The following is a 22,141-nucleotide window of genomic DNA, read 5'->3' on the forward strand; positions in this document are numbered from 1 at the left end:
AGGGATCCTACCCAAGCTTCTCAAGAGACCTTTGAGTACAAAGCCCTTCTGTCTTCCTTTTGACCTCGTATTCCCACACCCTGAGGGTGGTAGTGAGCTCCCCCCCGCCTCCTCTTTGAGTCCTTCGTGACTCACTGCTGTCATTCACAATATTCCACGCTGTACATGTGTGCTGGGGCCAGTCTGCAGACCTCCGTCTGCACATGATGTAGATTCATAATCTACAAACTACACACTGTACATGTGTGCTGGGGCCAGTCTGCAGACCTCCGTCTGCACATGATGTAGATTCATAATCTACAAACTACACACTGTACATGTGTGCTGGGGCCAGTCTGCAGACCTCCGTCTGCACATGATGTAGATTCACAATCTACAAACTACACACTGTACATGTGTGCTGGGGTCAGGCTGCAGACCACTGTCTGAACATAATGTTGATTCACAATCTACAAATAACAAAGCAAACAAACCATAGCAAAATAATGCTTGGATGGCATTTCTCCCACATAACAAAAGGTCCTGACACAGTCACTGAAATGAAAGAGGCAGGCTCATTTGATACTGGATAGACCAAGAATTAAACACGCGAAGATTCAAGATTTAATATGGTCACCTGCCAGTTAATTGAAATTGTCCAAAAACTCTTAGAATGAATAAGGTAATTCCATAAAGTGACTGGGAAAGGAATACTCATGTGACAATAACTAGCTAGAAAAGTAACAAAAGACACAGTTCATGTAAACAAGGCAAAGGCAGCAAGGTACAGCTCCCTTTGGAGATGATGAAGCTCAGAGTGAGGACAGAGAGTGACAGGAGAGGTGGCCACACTTGATCCAAAGCCATGGTCTCATGGAAGTACCATGATTCTCAAAGTCTTGTCAGCAGAGAACAAAGAGAATCATCACACACACACACACACACACACACACACACACACACACACACACACACACACACACACACACCCTGATTTTAAAACATCTAACATGTTCTCAAAAACTTCCTCCATGGGGGCAATACAGGAGAAAACTATTAATGATGCACGGGGAAGCATGTCACTATGGAGCGTGTCATGAGAGAGTGTCTCTGTCAGGTTAAACCAGCCACTTTGGAAAAGAGCTAGGTTAATGAAACTCAAAAAAAAAAAAAATCACATGTCAAGTGAGGTCGCAAATCACAGTCCATCTGCTTGTGTGACTTATAAGCATGTCATAGTGTGGGTACAGAGGGATGTACTGAGATTATTTTTCTGTCTGTGAAGAATGTCCCTAGAATCTTGATAAGGAGTGCACTGAATCAGTAGACTGCTGTTGCTGGGAAGGCTGTTTTCACAATATTGATTCTTCCATTCCATGAGCATGGATTTTGTGCTGGTTAGTTCTTGTCAACTTAACATAAACCTAGACTTACCCGGGAAGAGGGAATCTATTTTTTTAAAGTCTTCATAAGATTGGCCTGTAGGCAAGTCTATAGGGCTTTTCTTGAGTAATGATGTGGAAAGGCCAGCCCACTATGGAGTGGCATAACCTCTGGGCAGGTGCTCCTGGAGGGTAAAGAAAGCAGACTGAGTAAGCCATGGAGAGCCAGCCAGTGAGCAGTGTTCCTCCATGGCTTCTGCTTTGGTTCTTGCCTCTAAGCTCCTGCCTTGACTTCCTTCAGTGATAGAGTGTGATGTGAGTTATAAAATGAAATAAACCCTTTCCTCCTTGAGGTGTTTTTGGTCATGATGTTTTATCACAGCAACAGAAACCCTAAAACAGATGTCTTTCCCTTTTCAGTAGTCTCTTAAAGTTTTCACTGTAGAAGTCTTTAATTTCCTTGGTAAAGTTTAATACCAGGTATTCAGGGATGGATTCCTATTGTGAATGGGATTATTGCCCTGGCCTCTTTCATTGTATGCTCTTCGTTGGTATATAGGGAACCTGCTACTAATTTTTGTGTGTTCACTTTGTATTTTGACTCTTTGCTGAAAGTATTTATTAGTTCTAAGAGTGCTGGAGAATTTAAAATAGTGGTTCTCAAACTATTGGTCGTGACCTCTTTGGGGGGTTGATGATCCTTTCATAGGGGTTGCCTAAGACCATGCTGCATATCAGACATTTACATTACAATTCATAACAGTTACAAAATTACAGTGATGAAGTAGGAATGAAAATAATTTTATGGCTTGGGGGGGTCGTCACTAGAACATAAGGAACTGTACTAAAGGGTCATAGCACTAGGAATGTCGGGAACCACTGCTGTAGGTTCTTATGAATAGAACCATATCATATACTAATAGGGACACTCTGGCTTCTTTTCCTATTTGTGCCCATCTTGTTTCCTCGTTTTGTCTTACTGCTCTGGCTGAGTCCAAGCGTGTACTGAATAGAAGTGGAGAGAGTGAACACCTTTGTCTTATTCCTGACCTTAAGTAGGAGTGCTCAGAGTTTTTCTCCATTTAGTAGGTTGCTGGATACAGGCTTGTTGTATTCAGTCTCTTTATTATGGTGAGGAAAGCTCCTTCTATTCCTAGCCTCTCCATGACTGTTACCATAAGGGGTGTTGGATTTTGTCAGGTTTTTTTTCTTTATCTAAAGAAAAGATCATGTGGTCTCTATCTTTGAATCTATTTATGTTAGGGATAACATTTATTGATTTACATATGTTGAACTATTCCTGTATACACTGGAATAAACCAACCCAGTAATGATAAATGATCTTTTTGATACAACTTTGAATTTGGTTTATCAGTATTTTATTAAGAATTTTTACATCTATGTTCATCAGGGAGATTGGTCTGTAATTTTCATTTTTGTTGTTGTTCTGTCCTGATTTGAGGCTTGTTCCACAGGAAGGAATTCACACCTGGTACTGTAAACATGTTTTAAACCAATGGCTAGGGAAATCGTAGGCCAATGGGGAGAACCTACTGATACTGTTTTTTCTAAAAGACCATGTTGCCAAACTGACTTCTAAATGTATCTATGTATATCTACAGGTGTGTGCTTTTCTCATTTGTGGTCAGAGAAGCTTCTTTATGTAGTGGGTATAGTGGTTAATCCAAAGATGCATTGCTGTTTCAAGTGTTGAGAATAAGTGACTTTGAATGCTCAGCCTTTGATGGAGCATCTATATATATCACACACAAGGATCAAAGAACACCTCAGAAGAGGAGGCAGAAAGAATATTAGAACCAGAGGATGGGGAGAGGGCTGTGAAATGCTGCCTGCTGAACATAACATGGCTCTTGCATGCATGAACTCATAGCAGCTGTGGTTACCTAAACAAGGTCTTCACAAGATCAAGCCAGTTAAAAAGTCCAGGGTGCAGAAGAGAGGAGTTCCCAAGCTCCACCCCTCATCGAGAAGGTGTTGATAGTTGATGGCTGCTGCAGAGGAAGAGTTATTTTCTTTGAGGGTGGTTACTGGTAGGTTCCCTAATCCCCAGAGGATGGCCCTAAACCCATGTGCATATGAGTAGCACTAACTGGACTTGGTGGGTTAAAGTAAATCTATAATAAATATTGTGTAATAAATATATAGTTTTAAAAGGAGGACATGAAGTTGGGAGGGGGTCCTGGGGTGAATTGGAAGGGAATGAATGGTGAATATGATCAAGATATTCTACATACATGAATGAAATTTTCAAAGAATTTTTTTTAATTAAATTAAAAAAAGATTTGGCTGCAGAGTCGTTATTGACTCTGGGTGAACAGCGGCCTCCTCCCGCAAAGCTGACTGTCAGTCTGACTTGCTGCAGGAAGACTGGAAAGGAAGCGGGGAGGTACCAGGAAGTACTTCCCACTACATTCAGGCTCCTCTTTGCCCTATAGTAGTATTCATGCCCAAGTCTTTCTTCTTTTTTTTAAGAGTTATTTTGTTTTCAATTGTTTGTGTGTGCACGTGTGCACATGCAGGTGTACTTGGAGACCAGAGGTGTTCCCTCTTCCTGGAACTGTAGGTATTGGCAGTTGAGAGCTACTCTACGTGAATGCTGAGCCCAGAGCTCAGGTTGGGCCCTGCTCTGATGATTAGGAGCACTATAGTGAGTCTGTAAAATCCACTGCCTTCCAGAATTTCAAATCCACTCTCCCTAGAAACTGCCCTGGCCTCAGCTTTGCCCTGAGCCACTGACTGGGAAAGCTTTGAGCAGCAACCTGTCTCACCTGAACACCTGTGGAGCCCTGAGAGAGCTGAGTCTCTGTACTTAACCCTTTAAATGCTGCGGCGCTGAAGCCTCCCCTCTCCCACAAAATTACTAGCTATTGGACTGGGCAGTAGGGTCAGTTGTGACGGGTGGGGCCCTTCCCTTGAGAAGGCCAGAGTAAGAGACACAAAGGCAAACCCAGGAGGCTCAGAGTAAAGGGCAGGGTTAAGGCAGCTGCTCTGGGAGCAGCTGGACACAGATAGTTGTCGTTGCTGTTTCTTTGTTCTCATAAGCGCCTTTGGTTCACTGTTCTTATCTCCTTTATCTATTTAAACAGTGTTTCACATAGCCCAGGCTGGCCTCAGACTCATTATACTGTGGAGGATGACCTGGAACTCTTGCTTCCATCTCCTGAGGGTGGAATAACAAGTTTCTTAACTCTTAAGCTGTCGATTATTTGTTTACCTTGTTAAGATGGCTTGTGTACAATCACGACCCAAACACAGACACTAAGTGGCTGTCCTTTGGTGTCTTGTTTTCTTTCCCACCTTGCCTTTCACCTCGCAGGCTTCGGTGGGTTCACGGTCCCGGCACCAGTGCGGCAGCCCCCCCCCCCACACCAGTGCAGCAGGCCCCTCCCGCAGCACCACTGTAGCAGCCCCTCCCAGCACCAGTGCAGCAGCCCCCCCCACCAGTGCAGCAGCCCCCGCCCACCAGTGCAGCAGCCCCCCCTCACCAGTGCAGCAGCCCCCCCCCCCAGTGCAGCAGGCCCCCGGGCACCAGTGCAGCAGCCCCCCCAACAGTGCAGCAGCCCCCCCCAACAGTGCGGCAGGCCCCTCCCCCAGCACCAGTGCAGCCCCCCAGCACCAGTGCAGCAGGCCCCCAGGCACCTTCCACCTGCTGACCGTTGTAGTGGGGAGGGGCTACAGTTGAGGGATGCACACTGGGTGGTCATCGAGGATGGAGGCCTTTACTGTGGGAACTCAGTATCAACTGGGCTCAGAAAGCCAAGGGGTTTCTTTTCCACCACAATGAGGGGCAGAATTAGCAACCAAACTTTTGCGGAATTCTGATGAAGGTATTGCTATGTTCTGTTGTGTTTTAATCTGGTTTCCTTGGTTTGAGTTTTAAACTAGCTCTTCTCTGAGCTCCTAAAGGTTCATTACATGGAAGTCAGGACTCCATTTCCCACCCAAGAGACCACATTAGAGGAAGACGCTGTTGGAAAAGTCCACCCCTCATTTTCCATCTCAAATTCCGTCCTGTGAGTCGTTTCCAAAGAGACACACACTCAGTCCCCAATTTGCCACATGATGCTCACATGGCCTCAGGACACTGCCAGCAAGACAGCTACCACCAGATGTGGCCCCTTGGCCTTGGACAGAACCATGAGCCAACATAAACTTGTTTTCTTTAAAGGCCCCCGGGCTGTAGCACTGCCTTCTTAGCCACAGAAAACAGACCCGCACAACTGTCCGTTTGTCTGTCTTGAGTTCACAGAGAACAGTCAGGCTTTTATTCAATGTTTCTGTACTCTACTTGTATCTTCTTCCTTCCATGCTAAGATAAGGGGAAAGGAGGGAGGGAAGGGAAACATCCCATAATGACTCATTTGTTTACCCCGAGTATCTCAGGACAACTTTTCAAACACACAGGTTAAATATGAAAACTGAAAACACTCAGTGAGGGATGTGGGTAGAGCTCAGTGGCAGAGCACTTGCCTGGATGGCTCCACCCCCGGGACCGCATCATTTACCAGGTTCACACACCCGTCTCCATCCTCCCTTAGTAATGCTCAGACCATATCACTGGATCACAGTCTCGCCTTTCAAACCTTCCCCTCTCTTAGTTTTACAAGTGATCCTATATTACTCAGCTTTAGTCCACATGGTCAGGCTCATTCCTCTGAAGCCTATTTTTTAGTAGATTCCTTAAACAGAGCAGGGAACACCAGCTCTCCAGTTTGCCCATGCAGATAGGATGTGCATTTTCATTTTGGATAAAGTATGCTTCTGCATGCACAAGGCCTGGCTTCCATCCCAGACGCAAACAAAAGAAACAATCCGAGTGAGGTGGCTTGGGTGAGAAATGTCCCCCTAGACTGTGGTATTTGGACACTGGGTCCCAGCTGATGGCACTATTTGGAGAGGTTTAGGAAGTGAAGCCTTGCTAGAGGAAGGATGTCACTGGGGCAGTTTGAGAGCTTCAGGCCTTGCCCTACTTGGCATTTGCTCTCTCTGCTTTGTGCCTGTGGAGGAAGATGTGAGTCTCAGCTCCCTGCTCCTGTGGCCATGCCTGACACTTGAGAACATGCCCCGCCACCATGATGGCTCTTATCCCCCCGGGAACCATAAACCCAAACACTGGTGAGGGCATTTTATCACAGAAACAGAAAAGTAAACTGAGACACCAAGTATGTTCTTTATGTTTAAAGGAACTTTTTAAGTCTGTATGAAATCACCAGAGCTGGGTATGGCAGTGCAGGCCTGTAATCCCAGGCCTTAGGAGGCAGAGGTGTGAGGATCACTACAAGTTTGAGGCCTGAGGTACACAGCAAATTCTAGGGCAACAAGGGTACAGAGGAAGACTTTGTCTCAATAGAGGGGGAGAAGGGGGAGGAGGGAGAGGAGGCAGAGGAGGAGGAGGAGGGGATGACCTTTGGTTCTATCTCCTCCAAGTGCCTTAACCATGTTATCTTGTGTATGAAGCATTGCTGTTGAAAACTCTGATAATGACTCTTTTAAGTATGTATAATCAATTTCTGAAAATGTCCCCTTAAAGTCCTGCCACTCCACTAGCCTATGCTTTGGTGTTGATCTTTATGGCTCAGTGTTCCCATGTGTTGTCTTGCAACATGTTCATTTAAATGTTTTTCAGGGTGCGCCCCATGCCCCTGGCACTGCAGCCATGGGCCTCCATGTCGCGGTCCCAGCTGTGCCGCTCTGGCAGCAACAGCAGCCCACGCCGTGGCTGGGCCTCTGGCCCTTAGGGCTGCTCAGCATACTGGTGCTTCGGCGTGGTGCTTCGGCCACCGGAGCCCCTGGCACCCTGTGTGAATGGCTGTGGTGCTCTGCACACCGAAGGAGACAAAAGTGTAGAGGGTAGCTGGTCCGTCTATGACCTTGAAGCACCGCCCCTAGGGATGTAGCAGGTAATTACATCTCTCTCTTGTGGGTTTGGATGTGGAGACAGGCCCAGGCTGAAGACCAGTGTTGGACTGTACCTCGGCCTTCCAGGACCCTACGATCAATCTCCCATGCTGGAGTGAGTCTTCCTCCCTAATAAATTCCTTTACCCTTTAAGCAGACTCCGTGGATTTCTCGAATTAACAATGCCTTTGTTGAATTCCTGACTGATGGAATTAAGGAAGAAAAGAAAACCCAGAAGCATAAGTCCTTTCCTAAGATGTCTGAGATTGGGAGCTGGAAGTGAACAGGACAAAGGCTATATTATTGGGCAAAGTCGCTGGAGAAAAGATCATTGTCACTTTCAACATCAACAACAGCATCTCTCCAACATCTGATGGTGAGAAAGAGACCTCACAAGGGCAGAAGGCTGAAGAGGAGCTGGAGCTGCCATTAACTAGCAGCGTTGTGGTTTAAGTTCAAAAGAGTGATGGTAAGAAGTCCCTTGTATTGGACTGTCACTATCCTGATGAGAGATGGGACAAGAAGAGGCCAAGAGTGATACTTATTTTCTCTATCAAGAAAGTTAGCTTCCAGGCCCCGTGACTCTCAGTGGAAGGATACTACTCAATTACACACTCAACGCAGACTCCCTGGACTGGGCCTTGCATGCCCTGATGGATTTCCTTGCAGACAGATGGGAGAACAGCACTTTTGTGGATGAGTTGGTGGAGCCCAGTAGAGCCCTAGAGCACCAAGAACAAATCACCTTTCTTGAGAACCTCAAAAGTTTTGTCAAGAACCATTAGAACTATCAGAGACTGAGGGTTTTAATTTAACTGGCAAGCTTTGACCAGTGAACAAAAGCTGCCTTGACATCAGAATCATGCTTTGAAATGGCTGTCATCCTAATATCATGGGAGGAAAAAAGCAAGTTTACATTATTGCTCTTACACGTCCATTTACTATTGGTTTTTCCCCTGTACAAATGTATTACTTGTAGATTTTTGTAAAACATAACGATAGACGATAAGTTGAGTTTATCTCCTAGGGGGTTTATCTCCTAGGGTTTTTTTTTTTTTTTTTGACATTTCTTCCTTCAGTTTGGGGCCTTTGTCCTCCCTGCTTCGGCGCTCCTCCTCCTCCTCCTCCTCCTCCTCCTCCTCCTCCTCCTCCTCAGGGGCGCCTGTCCCTGTGTGCACTTCCTCTGTGCTATCTGCTGTACTCCTGGATCCGTTTCCTTCTTCTTTGTCCCCTTTCTAGTTTCAAGATTTACTTTTTATGTTTATTGTATGCATACATGCATACATGTGGGCACATGCACATGAGCGTGCAGGTGCCCGTGGAGTTGAGGGGGCACTGGATCCCCTGGAGCTGGAGTTACAGGGGGCTGTGAGCCACCTGCTGTGGGTGCTGGGAGCCCAACTCCAGTCCTCTGGAAGAGCAGCGCCCACAGCTAACCAGTGAGCTTCTCTCCAGCTCCACCGCTAGATTTTCTTAAATTCCCTTCCCCCCCTTCTCTTTCCTTGGGATCCCCCCTTCTACACTTACCTGGCCTTGTGTTTACTCTAATTCAAGCTTCATGAATTGTTTCTATTTATTTCTGTCGACTTCCACTTCCACTGCTCTGTCTGCATCTTGTGTCATTTTTCCTAATGCCATCCGTTCTTTTTTAAGAAAACACATTCTAGACTGGGATACTGCCCACCAGCAGAGCGTTTGTCTAATACACACAAGGCCACGAGTTCAACTTCAGCATCGCAATGAATGAATGAATGAATGAATGAAGGAATAAAGGATGAAAGTGTGTTAGTTACAATTGCTGTTAATCAGACAGCTGCCTAAAGGAACTTAGGGAAAGAAGGGCTTGTTCTGGCTTACAGTTTGAGTCCACTGTGCTGGAGAAGGGATGGTGGCAGGAGCTTGAGGTGGCCAGTCACACTCATCCACAGACAGGAAGGAGAGACACTTAGCCAGTGATCAAGCTACTTTCTCCCTTTTAGTCAGTCCTGGGCCCCAGCCCATGGAATGGTGCCTCCCCCATATTCAGGGTGGGCCTTTTCATTTCAACTAAATTTAGAAACTCCCTCACAGACATGCCCAGAGATTCATCTCCCAGATGATTCTAGATCCTGTCGAGTTGATAATCAGTGATAACCACTAGAGAAAGTAAAGGAAAATTACATTCCGATACAGTCCCTCTCTAGTTTCCGTACCACGTGCGATCCTGTCTCTCAAGTACGGAAAGGCCTGTCATATGAAATACTATTTGATTACACGGTGGGACTGCAGTCTGTGGCAGAGGAGGGGGCTGCGAATGTACTTCAGGCTCGCATCAGTTGGCTTGAAGTTCATCATGAGGCCCTGGGTGGGCCTCGCCTGATCAGGTGACTCCTTTACCCTGAGAGGCTAACTAGCAGTCAGAGGAAGGCAGGGAAGGCCCCAGCAGCCAGGACCCTCTGCTATTGGCTGTAAAGAAGCACCTGCCTGTCATGGAGAGGGCTATGTGACAGGAGTAGGCAGCCTTAGTCTACAGTCACAGAATCCTCCCAACAGCCAGGGAGTTTAGGAAAGGACCCAGAGCCTCAGATAAGGTCACCGTTCTGCCAACACCTTCACCTCAGCTCATGCATTCCTTAGCAGAGGACCCACTGGCTTCTGAGCCAGGGGACCTGTAGGGCAGTGAGTGCATAGTTAAGGGCAGGGATGGGGCAGCACCAACCATTCATGGCAAGTGTTCTGGGGCGTGACTTCTTCAAGGGTGCTGACATCCAGAAGGCATCACTTCCTCCCTTTCTTCTTTCCCTGTGCAGTAGCTGTGAGTAAGTTAGGCCTTCATGCTTTCCTTCAGCTTTTCATGGGGTGGAAGTGGGAGCACTTCCTGACCTGCAGGGAGAGTCTTCCGTCTAATGGCCTTTTCCCTTTCGGTCTTGCTCTGTGCTCATGTGGCAGCTCGCTGGCTGCTTCCTGCTTTCATCTGGAAGGTTTGTCTCTTTGCTGCTGTTACCCCATTTTGTCCAATCTTCTCTTCCCCTGAGTGTGGGGCTCTGTGGGTGGAGGGCCAGCTTCAGGAGCTCAGAAGGCAGAGCCTACGTGAACTGAGGTATCCAGGCAGGCTCTTCTGGTTCTCTGTCAGCACCTGTCTGTGGCCTGTGCTCTTCCTCAGATGCTGGCACTGCGCAGTCAGCCCACCTGCTGCTTCTCTTCAGTCTTGATATCTTGAGATGCCTTGATACCTGATAACCTTACAAATGTTGAGTGTGTTTTGTTTTATCTCTCAGTGCTGTCTGCTCTGACCTGAAGTTTGGGGTATTTTGTTATAGTGTGTGCAGTAAACTAATACCAACAGATACAGAAAAGCACGGGAATGTGTCCCAGAAGATTCCCCCCTCAAACATGGTGTCAAAGGGAGTGCTGCTACTACCACCCTGAACCTGCCCGTAACTCCATTAGAATCTCTTCTCCATGGCTTGAGAACACTTACTCCCCAGAAAGGCTAATGAACTTACTTTAAGTCACACAGCCGGGGATCGGGGAAATCAACATCTGGACCTCTCCCGATGCCAGAACCCTATTGTTTTCCCATCATACTTTAAGCTAGAAATTGCCAGAGAAAGAACAGTTATGAGTGGATGTGACAGTCTTATCACAAAATGTTGTTTAAGATTGAGAAATGTAGGTCTGTAGCTCTGCTGGTAGAGCGCTTGCCTGACATGCAGAAAGCCCTGCGTTTGATGCCCCGCAACACATAAAATCAAGTATGGTGTTCTTAAAGAGGAAATGAAAAAGTCCCTTAAAAAAATCAATGAAAATACAAATAAATAGTGAAAGGAAATGAATAAAGCAGTTCAAGATCTTAAAATGAAAAAAGAATCAATAAAGAAAACCCAAACTGAGGGAAATCTGGAAATGAAAATTTTAGGAACTTGAACAGGAACCTCAGAGGCAAGCCTCACCAACAGATTACAAGAGATGGAAGAGAGAATTTCAGGCAATGAAGGCACAATAAAAGAAATACATAAATCTGTCAAAGAAAATGTTAGATCTAAAAAAAGCCTGGCACAAAACATCCAGGAAATATGGGACATTATGAAAAGACCAATTCTAAGGATAATAGGAATAAAAGAAGGAGAAGAAACTCAGGTCAAAGGCACAGAAGAGATTTAACAAAATCATAGAAGAAAATTTTCCTAATCAAAAGAAGGAGATGCCTATCAAGGTAGAAGAAGTAAGTATTCAGAAAACCAAATAGACTGGACCAGAAAAGAAATTCCCCACAGCACATAATAATCAAAATACTAAACATACAGAACAAAGACAGAATATTATGGGATTCAAGGAAAAAGACCAAGTAACATAGAAAGGCAGACTTATTAGAATAACATCTGAATTTTCAATGGAGAGGCTAAAAACCAGAACAGATCCTGGACAGATATTCTACATCTGTCTCCAAAATACCACAGATGGATGTCGAGACTACCATATCCAGCAAAACATCCAATCACAATAGATGAAGAAAACAAGATATTCCATGACAAAACCAAATTTAAGCAATATCTATCTACAAATCCAGCCCCCTACAGAAGGCTCTAGAAGGAAAATTCCAACCAAAAGAGGTTAGCTACAACCAAGAAAACACAAGGAATAAATAATCCCAGATGAGCAAACCAAAAGAGTAAACACACACACACACACACACACACCACCACCACCACAATCACCACCACCACCACCACCACCACCACCACCACCACAATCACCACCACCACCACCACCACCACCACCACCACCACCACCACCACAACAACAACAACAACAACAACAAAATAATAGGAATCAAAAAACACTGCTCATTTTTATCTCTCAACAGCAATGGTCTTAATTCTGCCAATAAAAAGACATGGATTTACAGAATGGACATAAAAACAGGATCCATCCTTCTGCTGCATATAAGAAACATACCTTAATATCAAGGATAGAGATCACCTCAAGGTAAAAGGATGGAAAAAGATATTCCAAGCAAATGGATGTAAGAAACAAGCTGGTGTAACCATTTTAATATCTGAGTTGGGGAGGGGAGGTTGGCTGTGCTTGTTCTGTCTCTCTGACCTTTCAGAATTTACCCCAATATCTGGCTCTGGGTTTTTCATTAATAAGACATTTTAAGATTCACACTACAGGGCTGGAGAGATGGCTCAGAGGTTAAGAGCACCGACTGCTCTTCCAGAGGTCCTGAGTTCAATTCCCAGCACCCACATGGTGGCTCACAACCATATGTAATGAGATCTGGCACCCTCTTCTGTGTAAATAATAGATAAATAAAACTTTTTTTTTTTTTAAAAAAAAGATTCGCGTTACAGCCCACCTGAAAGCTCTAGAATAGAAAGAAAAAATAACATCCAAAAGGAGTAGACAGCAAGAAATAATCAAACTTAGGGCTGAAATCAATAAAATAGAAACAAACAAAAACAATACAAAGAATCAATGAAATAAAGAGTTGGTTTTTTGAGATAAATCAAAAATATTGACAAACCCTTATCCAAATTAACTGAAAGGCAGAGAGAGAACATACAAAGTAACAAAATTAGGAATGAAAAGGACATAACAACAGACACTGAGGAAATCCAGAGAATCATAAGGACATACTTTAAAAAACCTGTACTTCATCTGGCAGTACATGCTTTTAATCCCAGCACTCAGGAGGCAGAGGCAGGCAGATCTCTTTAAGTTTACGGTCAGCCTGGTGTACAGAGAGAGTTCCAGGACAAGCAGGGCTACATGGAGAAACTCTGTCTCAAAAACAAAACAAGCCGGGCGTTGGTGGCGCACGCCTTTAATCACAGCACTCGGGAGGCAGAGGCAGGCGGATCTCTGTGAGTTCGAGGCCAGCCTGGGCTACCAAGTGAGCTCCAGGAAAGGCGCAAAGCTACACAGAGAGACCCTGTCTCGAAAAACAAAACAAAACAAAACAAAAAACAAAAAAACAAAAAACAAAACAAAACAAAAACAATCCTGTTCTACACCAAATTGAAAATCTAAAATAAATGGGTAATTTTCTCTATATGTATCATTTAACAAAGTTAAATCAAGATCAGATGAGCAATGTAAAAAGACCTATAAAGCTTAGTGAAACAGAAGCAGTAATTAAAAGTACTGAAACAAACAAACAAACAAACAAACAAAAACAAAAAAGCCCAGGGCCAGATAGTTTTAGCACAGAATTCTCCCAGACTTTCAAAGAAAAGTTAATGCCAATGCTCCTCAAATTACTCCATAAAATATTAACAGGAGGAACACTGCCCAATTCATTTTATGATGCCACAGCTACCTTGACACTCAAACCATATAAAAACCCAACAACCTTGACACTCAGACCACATAAAAACCCAATAAAGAGAATTACAGACCCATTTTCCTTATGAACAAAAATGCAAAACTACTCAATAAAAACTTGCAAACTGAATCCAAGAACACATCAAAAAGATCACCCACCATGATCAAGTAGGCTTCATCCCAGAGATTCAGGGATGGTTCACATATGTAAATGGATAACTGTAATCCACCATATAAACAAACTGAGAGAAAAAAACCACATGACCACCTCATTAGATGCAGAAAAGGCCAGTCTTTCACAAAATCCAATATCCCTTTGTAATAAAAGTCCAGGAGAGATTAGGGATACAAGGGATATACCTCAACATAATACAGGCAGCAAGCCCACAGCCAACATCAACTTACATGGAGAGAAACTCAAAAGAAATTCCACTAAGACAAGGTTGTTCACTCTCTCCACACCTACTAAATACTGCACCTGAGGTCTTCCCTAGAGCAATAAGACAACTGAAGGAGATCAAAGGGATACAAATTGGAAAGGAAGAAGTCAAAGCATCTTTATTTGCAGATGACATGATAGTATACATAAGGACCCTAAAAATTCTACCAGGAAACTAAATACAGCTAAACACTTTCAGCAAAGTAGCTGGATACAAACCAACTCACAAAAATCAGTAGCCCTCCTATATTCAAATGACAGACAGACAAAAAAAAATTAGGGAAACAACACCTTTCACAATAGTCTCAAATAATATAAAACATCTTGGGGTAACTCTAACCAAGCAAGTGAGTCTTGTATGACAAAACTTTAAGGCACTGAAGGAAGAAATTGGAGAAAATATCAGAAGATGGAAAGATCTCCCATCCTCATGGATTGGTAGGATTTATATAGTAAAAATAGCCATTCTACCAAAAATAATCTACAGACTCAATGCAATCCCCATCAAAATTTCAACACAATTCTTCACAGATCTTGAAAGAATAATTTTCAGCTTCCCATAGAAATACAAAAAACCTAGGATAGCTAAAAAAAAAAAAAAAAAAAAAAAAAACCAAAATAATAAATGAACTGCTGGAGGCATCATCATCCCTGATTTCAAGTAATAAAAACCCCATGGTATTGGCACAAAAACAGACAACTTGATCAATGGAATCGAACCGAAGACTCAGCCACAGATCCACACACCTATGAACACCTGAATTTTGATAAAGAAGCCAGAAATACACACTGGGAAGAAGACAGCATCTTCAACAAATGATACTAGGCAAACAGGAGAGCTGTTTGTAAAAGAATCCAAATTAGATCCATGCTTATCACCCTGCCCAAAACTCAACTCCAAATGGATCAAAGACCTCAACATAAAACCAAATACCTTGAACCTGACAGAAGAGAAAGTGGGGAATAGACTTGAACTCATTGTCACAGGAAAAGACTTTCTTAACAGAATACTGTTAGCACAGGCACTAAGATCAACAATTTATAAATGGGATCACATAAAATTGTAAAACTTCTGTATGGCAATGGACACCATCATTCAGACAAAGTGGCATGCTACAGAATGGAAAAGGATTTTTACCAACTACAAATCTGATAGAGGGCTAATATCCAAAATATATAAAGATCTCAAAAAAACTATGTATCAATAAAACAATCTAACTAAAAATGGGATACAGATCTAAATGGAGAATTCTCAAAAGAGGGAACTCAAATGGCTGAGAAACACTTAAAGAAATCTTCAACATCCTTAGTCATCCATGAAATGCAAATAAAAATGACTTTAAGATTTCATCTTACAACTGTCAGGATGGATAAGATCAATAAAATAAGGGGAACACTAATCTATTGTGGATGGGAGTACAAACTTGGAATGCCATGATGGAAATCAGTGTGGCAGTTCCTCAGGAAGATAGGAACAGATCCACCTCAAGACCCAGCTATAACACTGTTGGATATATACCCAAAGGATGCTTCATCATACCACAGAGATACTTACTCAACTTACCACATACTTACTCAACTAAGTTCACTGCTGGTCTATTCATAGTAGTCAGAGATTGGAAATGACTCAGATGTCCCTTAACAGGTGAATTGATACAGAAAATGTAGTACATTTACACAATGGAGTATTACTTAGCTGTTTAAAACAAAATTATGAAATTCCCAGGTAGATGGATAGAACTAGAAAAAAACATCCTGAATGAGTTAACCCAGACCTAGAAAGACAAATATTGTATTTTTTAACTTAATGTGGATATTAGCTGTTAAGTCAATGATAACCAAGCTACAATCTGTAGAGTCACAGAGGTTAAGTAGAGAATAAGGGTCTGGTGGTGGTGGGGGGGTGGGTAGAGACAGATCAATCTCCCTAGAAAAGGGAAATAGAATAGATAGTTATGGTGGATGGAGAAGGGGGCTAGAATAAGAGGATCAAATGGAGAGAGGGAAGGAAGAGAGGGGTAAAGGAGGGAATACAGAGAGAGAGAGAGAGAGAGCTATTTTAAAATAAGGGCTATTTGAGAGGTATTATAGAAACCTAGTACAAAATAAGTTTCCTAAAATATATACACAGATGAAGGCAATCTAAATAAAATCACCAAATAAGGGGGGAGACAAAGCCCCAACTAGCCATCTCTTGTCACCAGATGAAGCTTCCAGTACCAAGATTGGGTTACATTTAATTGAGATGTTGGCCAAAGGGATAACATGGGGACACTCAAACAACCCAGGTATCGTGAAATAATCTTTTTGTACACTGTGAATATGTGTCACTCAGATTGGTTTAATAAAAAGCTGAATGGCCAATAGCTAGGCAGATTTTGGGGTCAAAGAGAATGCTTGGGAGGAAGGAGGGTGGAGTTGTGAGGAGACACCAGGACTGAGGAAGCAGTATGGGTAGCACATTGTAAGGGTTAATACAGCCATGAAACAAAAGGCAAATTAATAGAAATGCGTTAATTTAAATTGTAGCAGCTAGTTAGTAACAAGCCTACGCTATTGGCTGAGATTTCATAAATAATAAAAAGTCTCCGTGTCATGATTTGGGAGATGGCAGGAGGGACAGAAAAAATCCACCTACACCCAGGGTTGTTGCCAAGATTATAGGTTGCTCTCCATAAACTGACAGCAAGGCCCCATTGCTGAAGACAACACCTACACAACTCAGTGAACATGGAGATGTCAAGCTGGTGCCTACAAAAGAGACTTCACCTATACCAGTTAGCATCTGGTACAGGAAGATACTCTGCATGCTACCAAAAGAGAAATGTAAACACCAACCCCGCCACAAAACCTTTGATCTACAGTGGTGTCCTGCCTTCAAGATATGCTAGTATTATGGTGGCACAAAGCTTGTGGGAGTAATCAATGAGTATCTGATTTGACCTAAGGGCCACTCCACAAACGGAACCCATACCCAACACTGCTTGAATGACCAAGAACCTAAGACTAAATAGCCCAGGGACCTAGTAGTAAATACTACTGTTCTTTAAAAAAAGGTAGCCATAAAATGACGTTAACAACATTCTATTATACTCATAGACCAGTGCTTTGCTCAGCCATCAGCAGAGAAGCTTCCTCCTGCAGCAGCTGGGAACAAATACAGAGACTCACAGTCAGACACTATGCAGAGAGTAAGAGACCTTGGAAAACTCAGCCATAATGGGATATCTCCATCAAATCCCTCCCCTCAAGGCTCACGGAACCCTGTGGAAGAGGAGGCAGAAAGAATATAAGAGGCAGAAGGGAGAAGAACACCAAGGGGGAAAAAAGGCCTTCTAAATAAGTAGTTCTCAACCTGTGGGTCATGACCCCATTGAAAAACATCTGTCTCCAAAAATATTTACATTATGATTTATAACAGTAGCAGAATTACAGTTATGAAATAGCAATGAAAATAATTTATGGTTGGGGGTCACCACAACATGAGGAACTGTATTAAAGTGTTGCAGCATTAGGAAGGTTGAAAATCACTGCACTGAATCAACATCATCCATGCCCATATGAACTCACAGAGACTCAGACAGCATGCACAGGGCCTGCATGGGTCTACATCGGATGGGGTCCTAGAGCTCAAAGGAGAAGTGGGCATATGCCCCCATCCCTAACCAGAAGCTCTCTCCAATTGATAACCACCTGCAAATGAAAATGTAGTTTTCTCCACGGAAGTCTCAATACGGAAATAAACTACTTGTAAGGGTAGGTTGCATGCCCAGCAGTAGATAGTCAGCAGAAAATGAACTTGACTGCATTTTTGGAGGTTCCTTGTCTCATAATGTCATGTCACGGTTTTTCTTTTTAAATTTTATCTTATTTTTTATTTTTTTCATTTATATATTTTTCTTCTCTCTTTTTTACCCCGCAGGTCCTTTGAGTACATATTTCCTTTCAGTTTAGTGTTCCGACAGGATTCCTGAGTGTGCTAATGAGTGTCTCTCTGTTTCTTTTGCCTTCTCTTGGGCTCTTTTCCTTCTGTTTGTTTTGTCCTATTCCAATGTGCTAGTTTTTGTTTTGTCTTATTATTTTATATTATATTTTAATATTACCCCTTAGAAGTCTGCTTCTTAATGAGACAGAAAGGGGGTGGATCCAGATGTGAGGGGAGGTGGGGTAGAACTGGAGGAGTAGAGGAGGGAAACTAATCAGGATGTATTATGCGAGAAAAAAAATCTATTTTCAACAAAATGTTCAAAAAAATACTAGTAACATTTAAAAAAAGTTTGCCAGGACACACTGCTGGCAGCCCTGGCTCAGGAAAGCTCCATCAGGTGAGTCAGGGATACAACAGGACAGGACTATGACCTTTATTTGTGGGGCAGGACAGATGCTGGCTTTCTCTCCCATGTGGCCCTCCACGGGGACATTTTCTTCTTCAGCTCCTTTCCCTCCTGGACTTGCCTTCTTGGAATTCCCTCTTATGACAACAGGACTCTTCTAATACCCGTGTGCCTAGCAGACTGGCCCAGGCCAGGCCTTGTTGACCTGCCCCAAAGGCTCAGCACACAGAAGTCTGTCTGTCCAGGCAATTATGTGCCATGTCTTGCCAGTGCATTCCTCATGCCTTCTGGACATACCGACATCTTAATGACTTTGGAGCCTGTGCCTTCAAATGTCTCTAACCAATGGCTCTTAGCTGTGAACCTGCTTTTACCTGCTGTGACACATGTCCCCACAGGACAGCACAGTCATTCCTTCTGTGACCTTCTTCCCTGGCATGTATGTGGCCTGGGGGCTTTGGTGGATGTGAAGGGGCTGAAGAGCAGCCAGTCAGATCTCAACTCCCTTCTCCCCTCACACACTTGGATTTGAAGCTGGGGTGGTTGTGTAGAAGTCACATTGAGAAAGTGTGGACCACCGCTGGCTTCTTTCCATACAGGTCAGCTGAAGGCATATCAGACAGACCACCAGCAAAACGTAATGTTCAGGGCCTGGGAGCAAAAGCTGTGAGAAGAGGTGTGCCTTCTCCTCAGATGTGAGACATTGCTGTCGGTGGTCCTAGGGAACACAGTGGATTTAAGATGCATCCTGGTGTCAAAGTTGTTAAAATACTCAAGGGAGTCTGTCTTAGAATTGGTGGCATACAAGTTACACACTGTGTCACCTTTTGAAGAGCAGTGGTGTGGCATCACTGGAGAGAAAACACATGTGCACACATAACAGCCACTGGAGACAGAGCAGCCTCTGCTGGACCACGAAAGAACAGTGGCACTCTGGGCACGTTAGGGGTTAAGATTGTACGGTGGAGGTTCCCAGGATCTTGAAGAACAGACTGGGGCAATGGCACTCATGTAGAACTGAGGAGGGTCACTGAGAAGAGTGAAGGGCAAACACAGGAGAAGTGGTGTGGAAAAGGCAGACGGGTGTCTGAAGGGGAGAGCAGGAAATGATAAGGCAGGAAAAGTCTGCCTCCGAATTATGGTCATCTCTAGGGCGTCTGGATTGTAGTCATTGAGCAGCAGGAAGTAGAGGGGTCTAAAGAAGGGGAGCAGGCTTCAGAGTCGGCTAGGAATATTAACGTGGTGGTGCCCTGAGAACCTATGGGAGGAAGACACTGTGGGCATCACCAGAAGCCCAGGCAGCAAGGAGCAGCTCGGGAGTGTGGAATGAAAGGGAGGGATGTCAGGAAACAGAGAAAAGCAAGCAGCAAAGCTAAGCGGAAAGGGCTGGAAGCCACAGACATGATGCCAGGAGCCAAGAACCAAGAAGGCTCTGTGATAGTCCTGAGGCCTGACTCCCCCGCCCCCCCCCTGCCCCCAAACTCTTGAGAATGACAGAAATCATTCTTGCACCCACAAGACATCTCAGCCAGAGGTTGCTGATGTTTGGTACCGTTTCCCCTTCTCTCTCTCATGCATGTGTGTGAGTATGTGAATGTGTAGTACATGCACAGGTGTGTGCATGCAAGCATGTGCAGCCATGCAGAAGAGAGGCCAGAGGAGGATACTGGGTGTCCCTTCTCCCCTTAAGACAGGGTATCTCACTGAAACTAGCTGGGCTAGCAGTCAGGAAGCTCTAGCTGTCCTCCTGTCTTTACCCCACCCCTAATGCTAGTGTTATAGGCATGAAGTGACTCCCAGCTTTCTACATGGGGGCAAGGGATTTGAACTCAGATCTCTATGCTTAGCCGAGAATTTTTACTCACTAAAGCACCTCCCTAGCTCAGTTTCTCCTTCTCTATCACGCTCCTTACGATGCTGGTATCTTTAATGACGCCATGCAAGGGGAGGAACCCACATCCTATGGTTATAAGTAAGCAGGACTCTTCCAGGCAGCCTCATTTGCTCCTGCACCATTGCAATGCAGAAAAACAAGAGCATACCGAGTGACCTTTAGAAGAAAACAGGAAATCAGCAGCAAACCTGGGAACTGGCCCGAGGTCGCAGTCTCCACTAATGGATCTCTGTGTTTGTTTTCCCTAGACCTGACCACCTTTGGTAGATCAATGGGCTGTGTGAATGTCAGCCCCCTTGAGAATTCTAGATAATGGCCTTGCTCTGCTCCACCTGAGAGATGATGTGTTTGCAGGGCAAGAACTCTCATTGTTGAGTTCTGTGTCTAGCTTTGAGATGTTGGTGGAAGAGGTGTAACTGGCCTACTATGAGTGATTGGCCATCACGCACAGGGGTCAAGCCCTTGACTGTTCATGGCCCTGAGGCCTGCTGCAGCCATGGGTCTCTGAAAGGATGCATTGCTTTTCAAAGCCAAGGTCCAGAGAAACCAGAGGTATGGGTTATTATCTTCTCTTTCCCACTTGAGCAGACCTGCCCATGTACTTAAGGGGTAAGTCTGGCTCCACTCTACGTATTTCTAATGGGCTCCAAGCAGTGTCCATTAGCAGACAGATGAATTATTGAACACTTTCTAGCTGGTGGTGCCCAGGCCCTATTCTACAGGGTGGAGATTCCATGGGGAAGAACATTCAAGAAGAGAAACTGAGATATGGCAAATAAACAAGTAAAGATTATTTTGATGCAGATGGGATTCTGAAGAAAATGAGCCGCTGCAGAGCAGGAGGGCTGCTGACCTGCGCAAATAGGGAAGGGCCTGTCTGGAGAGGCCAGAGTGATGAGGAAGGAGTCTGCAGTGGCCGAGGGAAACATTGGAAGCAGAACAAAGAACACAGACAGCAGCCATGACAAAGGTCGGGAAAGTCGGCCTGGTGGCAGTGAGGACAGTACGTAGCAGCGCAGGGTCCACCCACAACCCAAGTATGTTAGGAAAGATCCGATCTGGTTTCCTCTGTAGCATCATCACAGAGCAGGTGCAGGGAGATGTGCTAGAATCAGAGGTTGGAGCAGAAGCTCCGATTCAGGACGTGAGCCGGGAGGAAATTCTAGAGAAAAGTTCTAGCACTGACCATGGTATAGCTAAGGGGTGAGAGAACTTGACTCACTCTGGGTTTTATTTAGTAGGTGGGTAGCAGTGGGAGGTTTGGAAACTGCCAGCAGTGGACTGGAGCAACCCATCCTCAGAAGCTGCAAAGCAGAGGCAGGAGGCGAGGTCATGAGTTTCCCAGGGCTGCTGAAACAAGCCAGGTTGCTTCCAACAGCAGATAGGTTCTCTCTCTGTTCCGGAGCCAGAAGTCCAAAGTACATGGTCAGGAGGACCACGCTCCCTCCGAATCCTTCCTCGCCTCTCCAGCGTCTGGTCCATCTTCTGCAGCACTGAATTCCTAGGCTCATGGCTGTATCTCTCGAGTCTCTGCCTCCATTGCCACGGGCATTCTGCCCTGTGCCTGTATCCAAGTCACCCTCCCTCACCAGCCATGGGATTAGGCCCATGTGAGTCCAGTGTAACCCCCTTTTACTTGATCAAAATTACAAAGGCTCTGCTTCATGGTGGACATGAATCTTGGAGGGACACGTTAAACTCATATAGTTCTCCAGGGAAAGGGTGTAGAAGAAACCTGGTAAGTAAAAAGCACACTAGTTACCATGCTTGTTTTTATTTGTTTAAATTTATCATATCTTATCATATCATGTTCTAATGCATGAGTTTATGTGTGTGCATACATATGTGTCACTGGTCAGGTGCCATCCCCTTGGTTTTTTGTTTG

General features: G+C 44.5%; 1 protein-coding gene and 1 pseudogene across 1 annotated transcript in view; one reads left to right on the top strand and one right to left on the bottom strand.

Annotated features, from left to right (window-relative positions):
• Positions 1-2,227: 2,227 nt before the first annotated feature.
• On the top strand, positions 2,228-8,281 carry LOC102909947 (complement component 1 Q subcomponent-binding protein, mitochondrial-like; annotated as a pseudogene).
• A 9,669-nt stretch (positions 8,282-17,950) lies between these two features.
• LOC121827954 (uncharacterized) overlaps positions 17,951-22,141 on the bottom strand; it is an 85,309-nt gene continuing 81,118 nt past the window's right edge. The window contains exon 4 of the mRNA XM_076566011.1: positions 17,951-21,991. The gene's annotated coding sequence lies outside the window, so the exon portion shown is untranslated. The remainder of the gene's footprint in view (positions 21,992-22,141) is intronic.

This window comes from Peromyscus maniculatus, chromosome 3 (genome assembly GCF_049852395.1).
Source record: "Peromyscus maniculatus bairdii isolate BWxNUB_F1_BW_parent chromosome 3, HU_Pman_BW_mat_3.1, whole genome shotgun sequence".
Taxonomy (NCBI): Eukaryota; Metazoa; Chordata; class Mammalia; order Rodentia; family Cricetidae; genus Peromyscus; species Peromyscus maniculatus.